The sequence below is a fragment of the Callorhinus ursinus genome, unplaced genomic scaffold, assembly GCF_003265705.2.
Source record: "Callorhinus ursinus isolate GAN/ISIS: 27379988/994484 unplaced genomic scaffold, GSC_fseal_2.0 scaffold1, whole genome shotgun sequence".
In the NCBI taxonomy this organism is placed as follows: domain Eukaryota; kingdom Metazoa; phylum Chordata; class Mammalia; order Carnivora; family Otariidae; genus Callorhinus; species Callorhinus ursinus.
Genome location: NW_027397063.1, coordinates 18,211,094 through 18,227,691, shown reverse-complemented (window position 1 = coordinate 18,227,691; position 16,598 = coordinate 18,211,094). Strand labels below are relative to the sequence as shown.

Here is a 16,598-nt window from a genome sequence, read left to right as displayed (position 1 = left end):
TTAGTATTTTTTTAAAGATTTTTTTTATTTATTCATTTGACAGAGAGAGCGCACAAGCAAGGGGAATGGCAGGCAGAGGGAGAAGCAATCTCTGTGCTCAGCAGGGAGCCCGGTGCGGGGCTCAATCCCGGGACCCTGAGCTGAAGGCACACGCTTAAGGACTGAGCCACTCAGGCGCCCTCCAAATTCTTACAAATATCTGCCCTTAATCTCTCCTCTAAGATACTCTAAGATTCTGTCAAGAAGGTGCCCTCCCTTACTGGAGAATAATAAATTTCATTTTGCTTAGCTTAGCTTTGCTTATTATTTCAGTGGTCTTTTCAGGAAGCTGGCCATCAGTAATGGCCACTGAAACTTTTCCTTCTGTAAGATTCAGATAAGGGTAGCCCTTCCCACCAGTTTAACCTAGTTTCACAGAAATGATTCTGGTATGGGATGTTGATGATCCTCTGGTACTGCTATTTCTGCTATCTCTGTGAATAATAATCTTTGACCCGGGAGTCTTGCATCTTCTGACAGCGTCCACAAAACTGTGGTAGGCTAACTTCTTATCTTACAAACAGGGTAAAATCTTAGAATTGTCAGAGTTCTTGACAACCTATTATATTAGAGAGTAGAAATAAAGGATTTCTAGATAACAATGTGTGAATAATACTCTGAGGTGGTTCTTTTATATGAAAGAAGAAAATAGAAAATGGAATTGACAAAAATCCATTAAACTTAACTTTTAGTGGAATTGGATATTTGATTTTAAGCAGTCCACAGAATGTCAAGTAGTTCCATAATTCAGAGTTTTTTAAATGAATTTAAACCATTTTCATGTGTAGATATGATATTAAAAATGAACACAAATGTTTTTGCTTTTCTAAAAAGTAGTATTATTCAAAATAATATCTTGTATTTGTTGTCTGGAATTTTCTCTTGACTTAATTCTATTTTTTTTAATTCCAAGGAAAGCTATTGATAAGAAATGTTACCATTCAAGAATATGAGTTGGTTGAGGGCAACAAATAACCCTTTTTTATCATCTTTATCATCTTTAAATAACCTTTTTTTATCTTTACACAATGGTGTCTTACATATGATACATGCTCAAGAAAGAAAAAAGGATGGAAGAAAAGAAAATATGAAAAAAATGAAGAAGAGATTATGAAAATGGAACATAAAATAAAGGTAAGCTTATGAAGAAGAATAAGGAGATTAAAAAAAGAAGAAAACTGAAGGAGAAGGGGAAAGTCAGGAAGGAGAATAAAAGAGACAAAATAAAAGAATTCTTTTTGTATCACACAACAGTAACATGGCAAGGAATTTTCAAGGCTTAGTAAAGTTTTGGCAGAAGCTACAGAGATTACAGAAGTTGTGTTTAAAAAATTAATAAAGAGAAGCAAATCACATAAAGGGCAAAAGTCCCTTTCTTTCATTTTTCTCATCTGTGGGTGATTGTCCTAGAAGTGTTTTCCAAGGGCTACAGGACCACTGGCAAGAGGTGCTGAAGGCAGGTCACAGGCTACTGCACAGTCCACTGCTGGGACGGGGGTCTGTGTGCCTAATACCAAATGTGTAGGTGGGCAAGACTCCTCCCAGGTCCCTTGGCACATGATACTGGATGCCACAGCTCCCACAAAGGCGCTTTTGTCCATGGATGGATACCAAATTCTTTTTGTTGAGGGGAGAACATGATTATAAACATCTTATTCAGCCATGTTGCTGGTGTCCCTCTCAGAAACACACCACTTCTAAGTTGATGGTATATCGATACTGGATGTGTGTTAAATACATGTTGCGTGAATAAATTCAGGGTATAATTCTGTCAAAGTATACTCATGTATTTGAGACTTCAGATTTCAAGACTTCGATAATTTGACGTTGTTTTTGTACTTAAGCTAGTTTGATCAAAATTTTTATATACTTCAAGTACTTAAAGCCTCACCATCTATCACTAAAAGGAAATGTTTTTGGGTAGAATCCCAGCTTTGTTATGTAAATTCAACCAAGTAATTATTATTTTACACATAGAATATGGTTTTGTTCCTCCAAAGTATACCTTTATTATGGAGATTATTTTTTCCCATTATTGGTCATCTGAATGGGAAATATGGGCATTGTCTTTTGTCTTGAACTTATTGCCCTTCAAGTGGTAGACTGAGTCTAAACCTAGAATTTAAAAAAAGAGAGAGAGGTATAAACAACTGATCTGGGAATAAAATAGATAAGAGAATCAACAAACTAACACATCTCCTTCCTCCTTTTCTGTGAATGATGTGGCTGAATCAAGACAGAAATTAAGACACTAATAAGCAGAGTTATTTAATGAATCAAAATAGTTCTTTTGTTTTGACCTAGAATTATAGTGTGTTAAATTTAACAAACCATTTGTTTTCCATATAGCTATAAACTCTCAATGTAGACAAAATTAATTGCATACAGTATGGGATTTAGAAATAAAAGTTCCAACCTCTACTAAGTTCAGCTTGGCTAAAGCTGCACGAGATTTTAACTGTTAAAAAACTTAGAAAATTTCGGGGCCCCTGGGTGGCTCAGTCGTTAAGCATCTGCCTTCGGCTCAGGTCATGATCCCAGGGTCCTGGGATCGAGCCCCACGTTGGGCTCCCTGCTCAGCGGGAAGCCTGCTTGTGTTCCCTCTCTCGCTGTCTCTCTCTCTCTGTCAAATAAATAAAAAAATCTTTAAAAAAAAAACTTAGAAAATTTCACTCAATTTTATATATGACACATCAATTTTCCAGTGCTCAAAATTTGTCTTGCCAAATTCTTGCAACTTGACCTTAGAGATGAATAGTAAGATCAGGACACGGGATATTCCTATTGTTTTAATGCTGTGGAGAAAGTCTAGGGCTAAGTCAGAATTAGTCTGAATACTGCTTTAGACTGGGGAGTAAACTAAGACCCCAAAGATAAAGCTCACTGTAGCAGGACCAGGGCTGGTGAACGACCAGGCAGTCAGAGGCCTGGCACGGTACTGAAAGCATAAGCGTATCTCATCTCCTGTCCCTTTCATACTCAACTGATGTACCCATTCACAGGGTGAGGGGGACCCAGTGGCAGGGTATCCAGGAGTACACAGAGACAGACACTGACAACCACTGGAAGTCAGGTGAGCAATCATTGCCAGATACTGTTCCATGTTAAGCAGGACCCGCCAGCATCCTATAAGGAGAGGTGGAAACAACTGGCCTGGGGCAGAGACCCCAAAGATCTAAACCGGTTCGTAGCCAATACATCCAACAGCAATTTAGATAGGGCTCTCACTGTAGAGAAGGCCATGGGAATTACTGAGTTATCTCTAAAAGGATGTTTACATTAAAGAGTATCTTAGGGGCGCCTGGGCGGCTCAGTCGTTAAGCATCTGCCTTTGGCTCAGGTCATGTCCCAGGGTCCTGGGATCAAGCCCCGCATCGGGCTTCCTGCTCCGCGGGAAGCCTGCTTCTCCCTCTCCCACTCCCCATACTTGAGCTCCCTCTCTAGCTGTGTCTCTCTCTGTCAAATAAATAAATAAAATCTTTATTAAAAAAAAAAAGAGTATCTTAAAAAGCCAAGGCTCACTTATGTCACCAGAGTCTTCCATTCTAGTAGATAATATTGTGTGCCGCCCAAATCTGACTCTAAGCGCCCACTCACTCCCTTAGCTCCTGGGAATGTGGACTGTAGACAGCTTGCCCATGAGTCCCTCTCCAGAAACTGTCCTTAGCCAAAGGCCCTATGTCAGGCCCCTTCCTCAGGGGCAGCCTACAATCAATGAATGATGTAGTCGTAGAAAGACACAGCCCTTTGACTCAATTAGAAATCTCTACATTTCCAGATCTCCCCCTAGGAGAGCTGAGATCTCTCTTGCAAGTGCCTCCCAGTTCAACTTCTCCCTCTCCTGATCCTGCTTCCTTCACACACTGAGTTTTTGAAAGCACTCCTATGGACTATCAAGGCCCTCTGTGAGGAGGTTTACTATAGCATATTCATGAATTTTTTCATTCCTTCCTATGTTCTCTTATTCCTTCTAATTAGACAAATCCACAAAGGATTCAAGGCAGCTGCAGTATGCCATATAGGAAAACTCAGTAACTGTTAGCCATACGTTTTTCCTTCCTTACAACAATGTTCACTTTAATTACTTATAATTTTATTTGGAAGAAAAAATATAAATTGTATTTAGTTTGGATCATTTGAAACATTTTAATCTATAATTGACATGGCCTATCACAGCTGGACTCATAATTTTGCTTTAAAAGTTTCTGTTAATTCAATAGTATCAACCTAGTCCTTAAGGAAAATCTGAACTTTCTATTAGAATGTAACTTCTCTATTTTATATGGAGATACACTGAAGTCTCTTATGATTTCAAATTCACTAAACTGTCTGAAGTGAATTTTAAAGAGTAAAACTTGATTGTTTCAACAAATCAACTACTATTTACAGATATGTTTATAGAAAAGATGGATGGATGGGTAAATAAATGATAGATGTAACACATTCATGAAAAATAAATGGTTGATTCAGATGATAAAAACAACTAAATAAATTCAGGCTCCTAGATGAAAGGTGAATCCTTTATAAAATAATATACCTATTTATGGTTTAAAAAAATTGGATGCTAATAGCACAAAAGAAAGTTCATAAGTGAAATAAGCACAATTAAAGTTATTCTAACACCTCTGACCATAACTCGTGTTATTGTAAAAACAATGTAATTGAACACAACTTTTGAACTAGAAATGTCATAGCTTGCCATTCATCTTCCAAAATAAATTATTTAATGGCCATTTACATGGAGATATGACAGGAAAAAAAAGAAATCTATTATCACTGCAGTTATAATTCACATTTAAGGCTATATAGACAAAATAATGTGTATAATTGAGTAATTGACTATACCAACGTAGGTAAAGTATTATTTTTTTAAGACTTCACTTAAACCTCATGCCATTCACTAAAGGCAATTTTACCTAAATTATCTCAATAATCAGTTTTTTAATGATTAAATTAAGGTCAATACAACAAAGTGCCAAAATAACACTTAAGTTCAACTAGTATTAAAGAAAAAAAATTGTCAACTAGGTGTGCTTGGAGAAATCATCAATCATATTCAATAATTTTGCTAACATTCCTGATCCTTTTTGATCAGTCCAAGAATTTTTTGTCAATAGCTGCCAATAGTTGACTCAAACACATAGGGGGAGTGCTACTTTGATCTGAAAATAATCAGCAAAATATGTAACAAATTATGGAGACAAATATAAGCTATGTGAGTAGAAATACAACCTGATAATACCAGAATAGTGCACAGATTTGCCTTTTTACAACTTTTTTTTATTAGAAAATTTAATGTAGTTTATAGCATAGAACTGAAGTTAAGAGGCATGGTTTCTATTTTTAAGCACAGCAGAGTAACAGGAGATTTAGACCTGTGTTAAATCCCTGCTGGGAGACTTATCCTGCTGTATTTTGTTAAACAAGCTGTTAAACTGTCTGAGAATCTATCATCTCCTCTGTACAGTGAAAAAATTAACATCTACCTTGAAGAGTTGTGAAAAGTGAGGAGAATGTGTAGAAAATACCTAGGATAACACCAAGTGCATAGTATGCACTCTAAATTGACTTACTTCCCCCCTGCCCATCCCCAGCCCCAGTTCTATTATTAGTGCACCATGAGGTCTTAAGTAAGTTACTCTTTAGGTCTCAGTTTTAATCTCTGAAAAAAGACAGAGCTGAACTAGTGCAACAATTCACAACCCCAACGTCATGACACTGTTATATCATGAGCAACTTGGGCTATGTGTCACAAGTAGTTCAACCTAATAATAATTAAATTACCAAGATTGACAGATAATTTTGTTTTAAAACTGTATAGCTGTTTCAAGGTTGTCCCCATTATAACATCAAAATCAGTTACTGGCACTTTTTTTTAATGGCAAATTTTAAGATTTTTTTAATCTATTTATTTGAGAGAGGGAGAGCACAGAGGGAGAGTGAGAGGAAGAAGCAGACTCCCCGCTGAGCAGGGAGTCTGACATGGGGCTTGATTCCAGGACCATGGGATCATGACCTGAGCCGAAGACAGACGCTTAATCAACTGAGCCACCTAGGTACTCCAGTCACTGGCACTTTTAAGGTGGAGTAAATGAAATAGTTTCAAACAACAAAGATGAAATTGCTCATAACTTGCAGTCTACTTTATATAATAGCCTTTATATATATTTACCCTTAAGAGTTGGGTGATTATGAATTACTGTAATTCTCATAAATTATATTTTACTAACTGAAAATTTCTTAGTGACTTTATCTATGTACATGTTTTTAAAAGTAAAAAGATGAAGCTAGTTGAGGTTGGAAAAAAAGTATATAGCTCTATATGCTTTACTTTCCTACAAAATTCTCTGGCATTTCTCAAATCAGAGTATGTTGACGACTATGTTCTGAGTACAAACATAATCATCCTTGATGTCTGTTCCAGTGGAGAAAATGTTGGGGATCACTGGATTACATCATCTCTGTCCCCATTCACAACTCCTTAATATCTTATATTTCTCCTAATATGGAAAGTATCTCACTCTTGGTCAAATAAAGCACTATTTTAATTCCATTCTTAACCTACTTGTCATGTCAACTCAAAAATATAACAGTATAGAAAACATACAGATGGCCAACAGACACATGAAAAGACACTCAGTATCACTCGCCATCAGGGAAATGCAAATCAAAACTACAATGAGGGGTGCTTGTGTGGCACAGTCAGTTAAGCATCTGACTCTTGGTTTGGCTCAGGCCATGGTCTTGGGGTCATGGGATCAAGCCCTGTGTCAGACTCTATGCTCGGCAGGGAGTCTGCTTGAGATTTTTCTCCCTCTCTCTCTGCCCCTCTTCCTGCTCTCTCTCTAAAATGAATAAATCAAAAAAAAGGAAAAAAAAAACTACAGTGAGATAGCACCTCACAACTGCCAGAATGGCTAAAATCAACAACACAAGAAACAAGTGTTTGTGAGGATGTGGAGAAAAAGGAACCCTCATGCACGGTTGGTAGGAATGCAAACTGGTACAGCCAGTACAATACAGAGGTTCCTCAAAAAATTAAAAATAGAACTACTCTATGATCCAGTAACTGCACTACTGGGCATTTACCCAAAGAATACAAAACCACTAATTTCAAGGGACACATGCACCCCTCTGTTTATTGTAGCATTATTTACAATAGCCAAATTATGAAAGCAGCCCAAATGTCCATCAATAGATGACTAAAGAAAATGTAGTGTATAAACACACCACACACAGGTGGAGTATTATTCAGCCATCAAAATGAATGAAATCTTGCCATTTGCAATGACATGGATGGAGCTAGAAAGGATTATGCTAAGTAAAATAAGTCCATTAGAAAGAGGCAAATACCATATGATTTCACTCATATGTGTAATTTAGGAAACCAAACAAATGAACAAGGGGGAAAAAAGAGAAAAAGACCTAAAGACAGACTCTTTAACTATAGAGAACAAACTGATGGTTACTAGAAGGGAGGTGGGTGGGGGATGGGTGGAATAGGTGATGGGGATCAATACACTTATCATGATGAGCCCTAAGTATTGTACAGAATTGCTGACTCACTATATTGGACACCTGAAACTAATATAACACTGTATATTAACTACACTGGAATTAAAAACTTTTTAAAAATAACAATATATACCTTGGGAGCAAAATACGAGTATTCTAGCTTTTTGGAATATACACTATATTAGTTTTCCAGGGTTGCATAACAAATACCACAAACTGACTTAAAAGAACAGAAATTTATTCTCACACAATTTTGGAGGCCAGAAGTCAGAAGTCAAGGTATCAGCTGGTTGGTTCCTTCTAGAGGCTTGGAGAGAGAATCTATTTCAGTTTATAGCTTCTTATAGCTTCTGGTGGCTGTCAGAGTCCTTGACATTCCTTGGCTTGTGCAAACATTACTCCAAGTTTTGCCTCCAGCTTCACATGGCCTTGTTCTTTGTGTGTTATCCTCTGTGTCTGTGTGTCTCAAATCTTCTTCTCCTTTCTGTTATGAGGGCACTAGTCATTGGATTTAGGGTCTACTCTAAATCCAGAGTAATTTCATCCTAAAATCCTTAACTTAATTATATCTGCAAAGACCCTATTTCCAAATAAGCTGATACATTTCCATCAACAGTCTCTTCAAAGAAACCTGGACTTTTTCTATTATGCACCTCAAAATGCTTTCAACCTCTACCTATTATCCAATGCCAAAGCCACTTCCATATTTTTAGGTATTTGTTACAGAAGACTCTACTCTCAGTACCAAAATCATCTATATGAGTCAAGTTTGCACCAGAAAAACAGAACCAATAAATACATACACACACATACACACACACACACACACACACCTCTTATTAAGAGATTTATTTCAAGGAATTAGCTTCTGCAATTGTGGGATCTGGCTGAACAAGTCTTGTTGGGATCTGGAGTCTACAGACATGGGGCATGACAGCAGCCTGAAACTCTAAGGCAGGAGCTGAGGCTGCATCCACAGACAGAATTTCTTTTTCCTCAGAGAAACTCTAGTTTTGCTCTTAAGGTCTTTCAACTGATTGGATGAGACCCACCCATATTATACAGGATAATCTCCTTTACTTAAAGTCAACTGATTGTAGATATTAACTACATCTACAAAATATCTTCACAGCAACATCTAGATTAATGTTTGATTGAATAACTGGGTACCATAGCCTAGCCAAGTTGACACATAAAACAAATCATCACATGCATCCTATTATAAGATCTTAGTAAAATGCTTAATGTGATGAATCCATTTTTCAGGATGTAAGATAGAGGCACATACAGGAAAAAAAAGAGAGAGAGAGAAACCTATGGGTGTATTCTTGGAAAATGTGATTTCCCAAGGTATTGGGGTGGTTTTTCGATAGTGTAAAAATTAATAAAAATGTATCTCAGGAATAGATCATTTTCACATAGTTTCTCAGGGCAGAAATCTCAAATAAAAATGGATTTCCAGGTAGCATTTCTGCCAAAGCAGAGGTTAGAAAGATATAAAACAAGGAAGGAAGAGAGAAAAGAGGTAAAGAAGGAAAGATTTGTCCTAGGACTCATAATTTTGGATGGCTAGCTATCAAAAGATATTCTTGGGCAAAGATGCATAATCCAGGGACAAAGTATAACAAAGATAACAGACTTATTCTCCACTTGAAGAAAAAAATCTAGAGAAAATATTACATGTTAAGAGTTTACCAGATAGGGGCACCTGGAGCTCAGGTGGTTGAGCGTCTGCCTTCGGTTCAGGTCGTGATCTCAGGGTCCTGGGATCAAGCCGCACATCAGGCTCCCTGCTCAGCGGGAAGCCTGCTTCTCCCTTTCCCTCTGCCCCTCCCCACTGCTCGTGCTCTCTTTCTCTCTCAAATAAATAAATAAAATCTTTTAAAAAAAAGTTTACCAGATACTATATACTACCCTGTTCCAGATATCAAGAAAAAAAATGGCATATTGCATGAGAGCAATATAATAAAATTTAAAATAGTTAGAAGCAAGATGGTAATCCATTACATAGAAACCATAACAGCAGGCGTTGTACTAGACACTTTCTTCATAATACCACACAAGGCACGAATTATTTCCATTTTACAGATGAGGAAGTCAAGGTTCAGCCATGTTGTTTACTACTGCTTATAAAAGTCAAGATTCAAACCTATTCTACTTGGAATCTGCCTGATTCCACAATCCATTTATTCACTCTCTATTGCTCTCAGTGGCCTCTCCTAGGAATGCTCACCAAGTTTATGGGAATGGACATCCAGTGTACACAGCTGAAAACCTCTTCCTGCTGCCTAGCTCAACACCACCACCAAATTCACTTATTCATGGTCTACCTGGCTTTTATTTTTTTACAAAATAGTAACTCCATAGAATGTGTACACACACACACACACACACACACACACACACACAAGAAAGGTTTATACATTTAAAAGCGAGTTTTATTCTCAACTCAGACACATGTCTCATTCCTCATGGACAACTATCATCAACATTTCAATGCATATTTTCAGAAATATCCCAGGCCCATGTATTCTTCTACAGCTTTTTAAAGAAAAAATGAAAAAAAAATAAAGACAAAATGAAGACTATATTTGACACTTTGTTCTGTACCTGTTTTCTTTTTCTTTTTTCCCTAATAAATCCAATATTTTTCTTCAGTATGTGAAGATCTACCCCATTCATTTTAATGCTCAGTTATTTCTTGTCTATGCATTAATACATTTAACCAGTGCTCTATCAATGGGCTTTCAGGTGTTTTTCACTTTTTGATATTCAAACAAAGCTGAATGCAACTTTTTCAAGTGAGTTTTGGTTTCTTTTGCTCTGATTCTTGTCCATCCTGGCTGCTCATACCTGAGTGTTACAAAGACCTTGGTGTTTGCTGTCTCCTACTCCTGCACAGATCAGCAGGTCATTTGCAAAAGAAAAAAATCTCTAGGGAGAATCCCCTTGCTTTTTTCTGCAGAGCTTTAAGAACAATATGAGTAAGCAAGTGTCCCATGGCTTAGATACTGCTCTTACTGAAAACAGACTCTTTACACGTTAACTTCCAACCCCAATTATCTATACGATGTTGTAACAAATAAAAAGGCAAAGAAACTGAACAGTGCTTACCAAAGTTAAAAGGAAGTAGTCACTTTTCATTATACTTCTTAAAATGTCATTTAGCTCTGTTTCAAAACCCCTACTAGCCTGAAGATCCACACATTATCTTCTTAGTGATTCCATAGCCTCTATGCACATTTTCACTTGAGAAGCAGAGACCCGATTTTCATTTTATTAAGTGGATACTCTGCAATACTCAACAATATCTCTCTTCTTTATTTATACTTTTTTGCAACAGCAGTCATCTAATAAGATATGACCTAAACCTGCCTCTGGTAACACTGGGGCACAATTAATCATTATTACAAAACTATTATATAATCATTGCAAATACCTTTCATTTGGCTTTATTTAACAGATGGTGCTATATCATTTTGAAAACAACTACTCAAACTTCTTTCATAAAAAGTTAATTCAGTGGAAGAATGAACTGGTAAAGTGCTCAGTAAGTTTTTGCTACTAGCAGAAGAATTAAAAGTTGACTATTGTTGGAAGGCAGCTATGCTAACCACTATACCACCAACGCAAAAGTTGACTATTGTTGGGAGCAGGGTAGCCCAAATATCCCTGGGTGACAATAACTTTTCATTTTTCAATAATTATATTGTTATAGGGTAGATCAGCACCTTATAAATTGCTGTTCCACAGAACACTGTTCACAAAATGTTAATAGTTCTAGAACAAAAAAGGGGGCAAAAGGGCATTTAGTGTGTACATTACAAAACTCCAAAAAGGTAATAGTACACAGGATGCATCATTTCACTTTTTTTCCCTTAGCCCACTAGTTAGCATTTCCTGATATCCCAGAAAGACCAGTATTTAACCTTAATTATGAATAGTTATAGAACAAAAATTCTTAAAAAAAAAAAAAAAAAACCTTAGAGGGGCACCTGGGTGGCTCAGTCAGTTAAGTGTCTGCATTCGGTTCAGGTCATGATCTCCCTCTGGGTCCTGGGATCAAGCCTCCTGGTGGGCTTCCTGATCAGCAGCGAGTCTGCTTCTCTCTCCCTCTGCCCCACCCCACTGCTCATTCTCTCTCTCCCTCCCTCTCAAATAAATAAATCTTTTTTTTTAAATGAGGAATTAAAGAAAAAAAACCTTAGAATAATGTAACATAGAATGAACTATCCCCGGCATTATAAGAAATACTTTTTAAAATTTTACCAACCTTAACAGATGTAACAAACATTTCTAAACATGTAAATCTCTTGAAAAATATTACTGCTTGACTTGCTGATTTTTGAAATCTGTTTCCTCTCTACCTTTCTCAAACTTTTCTTTCCCACATTCCCAAGTCCATAAATGTATTTTTTGAGATTTAAGAGATTAGCTCTTCTGTTAAGCATTAAGTCCTCAAGTGTCACCCACCCCGCCTTTTAGGTTCCCAAGCTCCCTGGAAACCCACCACATAGTTCTATAATTAGACCTTCATTTTTCCACCTGTTTTACTAGAGCCAGAGAACCTGAGAATCAAAGACACATTCTTAGTATCAGTATTAATGTTAGTATTAGTATTTCTATTTAGAGGTGCAACACCTAAATGGATGCCTGGAACTCTGCAGCATTCAATAAATGTTTGTTAAATGAATAAATGAGCAAGAATGTCAATAAAGCCTCCATGTTATTAATGTTTTTGTTAGTGATTTAAATCAGGGACTGAGTCAGGCCTGCAGACAACTTTTAAACTGATTTTTGCCAGAAAAGCATTTTTGTCTTTAAGTTAAATTTTAATACCTTTAGGTAAAGCATGCACTCCTCTTTCCAGAATCCCAATATCACTCTATTTTCTCCAATCTGGCAACTTCGCACACTACTGTTACCTGACTGACCCTCACAGTAACTGAGTTTGCTGTTCCTGGACTACATTTTATATGAGAAATAATATTATGTTTACAGGTCTAAAATAAGTGGTACACACAGATTGAAATAAAATCTATTTTAATAGAAATTTTTTAAAGATTTCTACACTTAGGTAAGGAAAGAAATGAGAAAAATATGTTAGAAAGAATATCCCATGATAGATTTTAAAAGCAAGCTCTATAATACGATAGCTATGTAATAGGCAGTAGAGCGTATAATCATCCCTCATCCTTAATACCCATCTAGACCAGAAACAGGCTGACATGGAAAATGTGAAGAGGGTTCCCAGGATGGCCGCCAAGATCAGCAGAGGTTAGAAGACAAAGCCTGATCATGGAGATTATCTCCAAGGATGACTAGAGAATCACATCATGTGGCTGTTTCTAAAGACAGAAAAGGATGAGCAGAAGCAGTGTCACTGTTCATTTAAGTTAGCTGGGCAGAGCTCTGGAAACAGGAGGGGAAGAAAAATTTTAAAACAATTTTCTTGTTTGTAAAAAAAAAGTTGTAAATAGACAAATTCTGCTAAAGAAAGAACAAAGAAAAGGCACATTTTAGGCAACAATCTGAAGACACTCTTCTTTGACTAAATAAGCAATCAGGTTATTTGAGCAATAATCACTGCCGAAAGAGGAATTCCAATAGCCATCAGTCCAATTTAGAGAACACTCAACTAACTAAACTGTGCATTGGACTTCTCCACAGAAATAGTACCAATAGGATACAAAGAGATAGACACAGGAGAAGATTTATTACAGCAATTAACAGGGACAATTATGAAAGTCTAGAAGTCCCATGATCTGCCATCCTTAAGCTGGAGAAGCAAGAAAGTCAATATAATGCAGTCCAAGGACAAAGGCCTGAGGGGCAGGAGAAGAGATGCTGGTGTAAGTCCCATTGTCAGAAGGCCTAAGAACCAGGAGCTCCCATGACAGTGGGCAGGAGAAGATGGAAGTCTCGGCTCAAGAAGAGAGAGATTTCACCCTTCTGCCTCTCTCTGCCCTCAACAGAATGGGTCCTGACCATTAGTGCGTGAGGGCAAATCTTTACTCAATCTACTGATTCAAATGCTAATCTCTTCCAAAAACACAGACACAGCTAGAAATGTTTTGCCAGGTATTTGGACATCCTTTAGCCAATCAGGATGACACATAAAATTAACGATCACACTGTGTAAACACATCCTGACTTCGGATTTGTTTCCCTACTACAAAAAGACATTAATAAATACTTACTGAATATTTCCTCTGTGCTAGCTACCAGAACTGGTGGTGAGAAAAAGAACTACAAAGGACAAGCTATAGTCCCACACTGCTATATGATCCTGTGTAATGGCCTCAGACTTTTCTTTCTTACAACGTATAACTTACATGTAAAACAACTGCTCCATCAGTAACATTTCTTTACAGTCAATAATTTCTGTGAGCATTCCTCTACTCCTCTCTCTCTCTCTCTCTCTCTCTCTCTCACACACACACACACACACACACACACACACAGAATTTTCTCTGTACCTCCAGGAAGCTGAGTCAGCTGGGTATATTCCACTTGCCCTTTCAGATCCATTCTCCACCTGCTCCATGGCCCAGGAGACTGGCTGAATTCTATCAAGGGATGGGCTGCATTAACAGGCTCCCCTCCCTCTGGCTTCTTACTGAATTCAGCCAATGAGGAGCATCTAGAAAAGATGAGAAGGAGAAAAGGGAGTTAGGATACTTACTATTCTTTCCATGTGGGATTGACACAGGCTGTCTGCATCCACCAAGGATCCCCAACTTCTGCCTGGCCATCCTTCTATTTCTAGCCTGAGTCCTGTACTGTCTGTGGTTTCCTCACACCCTAGTAAATAGTCCCTCTATTAAACTCTTCTGAAATTGCCCAACTTCAGTATGCCATCTCTAGATCTTCCAATACCCTGACTGACACACGGAGACTGAAGTGTCCTGGAATTAAGACCTCCAGGGGGAACAGACATGATAGAAACACACTTGGGTACATTGGAGGGAGGGAAAGGATAGATCTAAAATTTTTTTAACGATTTTATTTATTTATTTGAGAGAGAGAGAATGAGAGATAGAGAGCACAAGAGGGAAGAGGGTCAGAGGGAGAAGCAGACTCCCTGCGGAGCAGGGAGCCCGATGTGGGACTCGATCCTGGGACTCCAGGATCATGACCTGAGCTGAAGGCAGTCGCTTAACCAACTGAGCCACCCAGGTGCCCATAGATCTAAAATTCTTGAAGCTGATTCTTCCCTGGGCCTAGTCTGGGGAATCATCAGTCAGTTAAAGAAACTCAATAGAGAGAGTAGTACACTATCCAGCATGGCCTGAGTATTGCAAAGCAGCAATTAGTGAGGGAGATGCCTAAGCAGAAAAGCCTTTGAGGGCAACCATACAAGGCGACTATGCCTCTGTATGACAGGTACAGAAAGGGTGGGCTACAGAAGAGGCCAGGAATTTTGCCACGAGCAACCCCACGTTAGAGGCAATGGTGAGGAAAGAAATCATCAAGAGAACACACCTCAAAACCACAGTGGGGGGCGCCTGGGTGGCTCAGTCATTAAGCGTCTGCCTTCGGCTCAGGTCATGATCTCAGGGTCCTGGGATCGAGCCCCACATCAGGCTCCCTGCTCTGTGGGAAGCCCGCTTCTCCCTCTCCCTCTCCCCCTGCTTGTGTTCCCTCTTTTGCTGTCTCTCTCTATCAAATAAATAAATAAAATCTTAAAAAAAAAAAAAACAAAAAACAACAGTGGGACAATTCAATTCACACCTCAGTGGAGACCGGCTCAGGACAGTTGATAAACCAGGTGAGCCAGTCTACCTGCAAAGACAGAGACTGGCAGGGCGCCTGGGTGGCCCACACGGTTAAGCTTCTGCCTTCCGCTCAGGTCATGATCTCCAAGGTCCTGGGTTCGAGCCCCACGTCAGGCTCCCAGCTCAGGGGGGAGTCTGCTTCTCCCTCTCCCCCTGCTTGTGCTCTCTCTCTCTCAAATGAATAAACAAAATCATAGAAAAAAAAAGAAAAAAGAAAAGGACAGAGACTGGCACCACAGATGTGGTAGCAAGCGAGACATCAGTGAGAGTGAGTGGAGAAGAGCTATAGTCCGGATGCCCCTTCCCCACTACTCCCAGGATGTAAAGGCTTCCTTCTGCACCCAAGTGCACTCTTGGGAAGGAGTAGAGGGAAAAGAGAATCCTTAAGAGTAGGAGGAAAATTTGAGGGATTGAGAAATTACCAGAAAAAAAAAAATGAGACTGATACTTACATTTAAAAAGCATGAGAACATAACACCCATCCTCCAACCTGAGAACAAACGGAGATATTATAGAACTGCACCCCTCCCTCTCTCCAGGGACCAGGCCGGAGTGCTGAGGCCGCTGCAGCGTGGCTCCCAGAAGGCCGAGCACCACGACGCTACTCGCCGCGAAACGCCACGTGAGACTCCTAAGGTAGTTCCTCCTCTCCGGGTAGCCGTAGGCGTTCGTGTCACGTGACCCGGCCTGGCAAAATCTGCTGACTTCAGGGGCAACGGCCAGAGCACTGGCAGCCTATGGGCCGCAGTCCGGCTTCCAGGAGTTGGGGAAGAATACAGCGTCTGTGGGCAGGAACTACGTGAACCAGACCTTGGAGCTGCAGGGAGCAGTTCAGAGCCGGGCGGGTGCTCTTTTTTAATTTTTTTATTGTTATGTTAATCACCATATATTACATCATTAGTTCTTGATGTAGTGTTCCATGATTCATTGTTTGTGCATAACACCCAGTGCTCCACGCAGCATGTGCCCTCTTTAATACCCATCACCAGACTAACCCATCCCACCACCCCCTCCCCCTCTAGAACCCTCAGTTTGTTTTTCAGAGTCCATTGTCTCTCATGGTTCGTCTCCCCCTCCGACTTACTCCCCTTCATTCTTCCCCTCCTGCTATCTTCTTTTTCTTTTTTTTTCTTAACATATCTTGCATTATTTGTTTCAGAAGTACAGATCTGTGATTCAACAGTCTTGCACAATTCACAGTGCTCACCATAGCACATACCCTCCCCAGTGTCTATCACCCAGCCACCCCATCCCTCCCACCCCCCA

At 39.0% G+C, this 16,598-nt stretch overlaps 1 pseudogene; it reads left to right on the top strand.

The window, feature by feature from the left end:
* Nucleotides 1-14,923: 14,923 nt before the first annotated feature.
* Nucleotides 14,924-16,598, top strand: part of LOC141374429 (oxaloacetate tautomerase FAHD1, mitochondrial-like) — a 2,814-nt pseudogene continuing 1,139 nt past the window's right edge.